Below are 5,454 nucleotides of genomic sequence, written 5' to 3' on the forward strand. Positions count from 1 at the left end.
AAGTATGATGTCCTTCTCTAGGGACTAGTCTTTCCTGATACCATGTGAAAAGTACAGGACATGAAATGAAGCCTTGCCATCCGTGCTTCTGATTGTACTTCTTTCAAGATAGACTTGTTCTTTCTTCTGACACTCCATGGCATATTCAATTTATCCACCAACACCATAATTCAAATACATACCCAGTCTTCCTTATTCATTTTTTAGTTTTCACATGCATATGTGGTGATTAAAAATACCATACCTTAGGTCATGTAAACTCTGTTTTTCACAATGACATCTTTGCTTTTTAATACTTAAAGAATTCTTTTGTAACAGATTTTCCCAATATAATAATCATTTGATTTCTTGACTGGTGGTTCCATGGGGGTTAATTATGGATCCAAGTAAAATTAACTTCTTCTAAACATCAGTATTTTTTCTGTTTGTCATGATGTTCATTAGTGGTCTAATTTGGATCTGACTCCTAGTGACCCCTCCTTGGGTTTCCAAGGTGGTATCACTGTGGACAGAAAATTATATGGGAAAAATGAAGTCAGCAATACTACAAAAGCACACATGCTACAATGACAGCAATAACTTTATACTTGTTAATAATTACACTGAATTCAAATTGATTACATTCTCTATTAAGAGACAGGGAGTTTCAGAATGGATAAGAAAGCATGACCCTTCGATGTGCTGTTTAAAAGAGACACACCTTATACACAAGGCAAAATAGACTAAAAATCAAAGTTTGGGAAAAAATGTATCAAGCAATTGGTATTCATAAAAGAGAAGGAGTGGCAATATTAATTTCTGATAAAATACACTTTAAGATAAAGGAACAGCCTAAGAAACAAAGAAGGATATTGTGTAATAATATATAATGATTAAGGGATCTATCAAACAAGAAGTTATAACCATTATAAATATCTATGTACCTAATGAAAAGGCTCAAACATGACTCAAATTTTCACAGAATAGAAAAGAGAAAAAGAGAACTCCACATTAATAGTAGGAAACTTTAATACACCATTTTCAATGAACGGTAGAATAAATAGAAAGAAACTCAACAAAGGCACAAAACGATTAAATAATGCAACCAACTAACTTGACCTTTTACACATATACAGAACACTTCACTTAACAATAGCACAATATACTTTTTTCTCATTGAAAGTAGAAACTTTCCAGAATAAATCATATGTTAGGTCACAACGCAAGCCTCAGTAAATATAAAAACACCAAGATACGGCAATGCCTTTTCTCAGATCACATGCTATAATTAGAAATCAACATAGGAAGATCAATGGGGAAAACAAACAAACAAACAAAAAAAGCAAACACATGGTAGCTGAATAATACCCTACTTAAAAACTACTGGGTAATAGAAGAAATAAAAAAAAAAGAAACTAAAAAATTCATTGAATCAAATGAGAATGGAAACACAGCATACCCAAATCTTTGCAACACAGCAAAAGCAGTGCTCAGAGGGTAATTTGGAGCAATAAATCCACACATCAAAAAAAAAAAAAAAAGAAAAAGAAAGATGCCAAATCAATATATTAACCCATATCTCCAACAAATAGAAAAAGAGGACTACAAAAGCCTATAGTCACCGGAAGTAAAGAAACAATAAAGACTCACATAGAAATAAATGAAACAGAAAAACAATAGAAAAGAATCAACAAGATTAGAAGTTGATTCTTTGAAAAGGTTAATAAAATAGACAAACAACTGAAAAATTTAACAAAGGAAAAGAAGGAGAAGAGGCAAATAACACCAATAAGAAACAAAATGGGTTAAGTGACCACACAACTAGCCAAATAAAAAGGATGCTATCCCAATATTATGAAGAACTGTACTCCAACAAATTTGAAAACATAGAAGAAATGGACAGATTTCTAGAAACATACTAGCTACCTAAACACAGACTGAGGTAGAAAATTATAAAAGACATGTAACAAAAGAAGAAATTGAACAGGTTATCAAAAACTTACCAACAACAAAAAAGTCATGATCCAGACCACTTCACTGGCAAATTCTACCAAATAATCAGAGAACAGTTGACATTAATCCTCCTCAAATTATTCCAGAATATAGAAAAGGAGGGCATAATCCCAAATTCACTTTATGAAACAAGCATAACCCTGACACCAAAGCCAGGCAAAGATATGACTAAAAAATAAAATTATAGACCAGCATTTTTCATGAACATAGATGCAAAAATTTTCAACAAAATCCTAGACAGTAGATTCCAACAACATATATATATATATAAAAATAATAATAATAATACAAAACAACCAACTGGGATTCATACCAGGTATACAAGGATGTTTCAGCATTAGAAAAACAACAAAATTCAGCTTATAAGTAAATATATATAAAACTAACAGCCAACATTATTCTCAATGTGGAGACACTGAAAGAATTCCTCACATGAATGGTGCCAGACAAGGATGACCTTTATAACCACTTCTATTCAACATTGTATTGGAAGTCCTATCCAAAAACAGTAGGCAAGAAAGAAATAAAAGACATGCAAATTGACAAAGTAGAGCAAAAACTAACTCTATTTGTAGATGATATTATCTTATACTTAGAAAATCCCAAAGACAAAGTATGAAAATTAATGGAACAAATTGATAGTTTCAACAAAGTGGCAGCCTACAAGACCAGAATTAAAAAAATCAGCCAAATTCCTTTACACTAACAGAGAGAACTCTGAAAAGGAATCAGGAGGAAAACAATAACATTTGCAATAACTATACAAAAGATGAAGTATTTAGGAATATATATAACCAGAGACCAAAAAGATCTATACAAAGAAAACTGCAAAACACTATTACAAGAAATCAAAAGAGACCTACATAAACGGAAAACAATACTGTACTCAAAAACACCTCTGGTGGCATAGTGCCTAAGGCATTTGACTGTTAACCAGAAAGTTGGTGACTCAAACCCACCAACCACTCTACTGAAGGAAGACGAGGTGATCTACTTCTGTAAAGATTTACCACCTGAGAAATCCAATTGGGTTTGATATGAGTGGTAACCGACTGAACAGCAGTGCGTTTGGTTTTAGTTTTATTCTGTACTCATGGATAGGAAGACTTAACATGGTGAACATGTCAATATTGCCCAAAATGATCTATAGACATAATCAAATCCTGAAGCAGATTCTATGATCTCTTTTTCTAAAGAGATGAAAAAACTAATCACCAACATTATATGGAAAGGAAAAACACCCCAGAAAAGGAAAGCACTACTAAAAAGACCATAGTAGGAAGCCTATCACTCTCCAATCTCAAAACCTACTACATAGCCACAGTAGTTAAAACAGCCTGATCTTCATACAATAACAGACACAGACCAATGGAACAGAATTGAGAACCAAGAGGTAAATCTATCCATCATTGGACAACTGATCTTTGACAAAGAGCAAAAAGCTCAGTAAATGTGGGAAAGATAGTATTTTTAATAAATGGTGCTAGCAAAATTGGATATCCATTTGCAGAAAATGAAACATTACCCATGTTGTTGTAGTTAGGGGCCATTCAGTTCATTCCAATTCAGAGTGACACTATGTACTACAGAGTGAGATCCTGCCTGGTTCTGCACTATCCTCACAATCCTTGCTATACCTGAGCCCATCATCATAGTCACTGTGTCAATCTATCTTATTGAGAGTTGTTTTGATTATCTCTAGTGACAGTCTAACAGAAGTTACCACAGGTGGAGATGACTTTAACAAACAGGGGTTTATTCTCTTACAGTTTTTGGGGCTAGAAGTCCAAGTTCAAAGTGCCAGCTCTAGGGGCTGGTTGAAAGCCCCTCGACCTTGGACTTCAGTTTTGTATCTTGCTCCTGGTCTACTGGAGCTGGATGCATCTCTTCACTCAAATAGCTGCTAACTGCTGAGGCTGGCAAACCCAAAATAACAGGTAAAATGGCACAGGCCCAGAATTATCAAGCCACATGGTAGGCTCCTGATTCAAGTCCATTAAGAGTCCCAAGACCAGCCCACAACATGGCAGGCTGCTAAATGACTACTCAGCTACATACAAGATTCAAGTGTGCCAAGAGCTGAAGACCATTCACAAAGCTTTTCCTAATATACTAGAGGCAGAGCACATCCCTAAAGCAGCTACTCAGATGCTTGTGGCAGATTCTACCATGGAGTTGATTGCCAGTCTCATCATAGAGAATAAGTACAACCAACTGCCCAGCTGCTCAAAAACTGGCCCAGCCAAGTTGACACATGACCTTAACTACCACAAGTACCTTCCCCTTTTTTGCTGACACACTATTTTAGCAACCATGGTATATTTCTCCAGGGACTGCTCCCTTCTGAAAACATGATCAAAGAAGATAAGACAAAGGCTTAATATTCTCATTTTCAGGGAGCATTCTGGCTGCTCTTCTTCTAGGACAGATTTGTTACTTCTTCTGGCAGTCCATGGAACTTTCAGTATTCTTCACCAACACAACGACTCAAAAGCATCAACCCTTCTTCATTCTTGTTATTCATGTCCAGCTTTCACATGCATATGAGGCTGTTGAAAATACCATAGCTTGGATTAGGTGCACCTTAGTCTTCAGAGAGATAGCTTTGCTCTTCAGGTAGTTAAAGAGGTCTTTTCCAGCATATTTTCCCAGTGCAATACAATGTCTAATTTCTTGACTGCTGCTTTCATTGGTGTTGATTGTGGAGTGAAGTAACATGAATTTTTTTACAACTTCAATCTTGTCTCCATTTATCATGATGTTTCCTATTGGTACAGTTGTGAGGGTTTTGTTTTCTTTATGTTGAGGTGCAATCCATACTGCAGACTGTAGTGTTTAATCTTCATCAGTAAGTGCTTCAAGTCATTCTCACTTTCAGCAAACAAAGTTGTGTCATCTGCATATCACATGTTGTTAATGAGTCTTCCTCCAATCCTGATGCAGTGTCCTTCTTCATATAGTCCAGCTTCTCAGATTATTTGCTCAGCATACAGATTGAATAAGTATGGTGAAATGATGCAACCCTGATACACTCCATTCCTGATTATAAACTATGCAGTATCTTCTTGTTTTGTTCAAACACCAGCCTCCTGGTCTACGTACAGGTTCCTCATGAATACAATCAAATGTTCTGGAACTCCCATTCTTCTCAATGTTATCCGTAGTTTGTTATGATTCACACAATCTAATGTTTCTGCATACTCAACACAACACAGGTAAACATCTTTCTGGTATTCTTTGCTTTCAGCCAATATCCATCTGACATCAGCAATGATATCCCTTGTTCCACATTCTCTTCTGAATCCAGCTTGCAATTTCTGGAAGTTCTCTGTCAATATACTGCTGCAACCATTTATAAATTATCTTCAACAAGATTTTATTTGCCTGTGATATTAATGATATTGTTTAATAATTTCCATATTCTGTTGGATCACTTTTCATTGGAATGAGTATAAATATGGA

The sequence above is a fragment of the Orycteropus afer genome, unplaced genomic scaffold, assembly GCF_000298275.1.
Source record: "Orycteropus afer afer isolate SDZICR_OR568_19922 unplaced genomic scaffold, OryAfe1.0 scaffold00108, whole genome shotgun sequence".
In the NCBI taxonomy this organism is placed as follows: Eukaryota; Metazoa; Chordata; class Mammalia; order Tubulidentata; family Orycteropodidae; genus Orycteropus; species Orycteropus afer.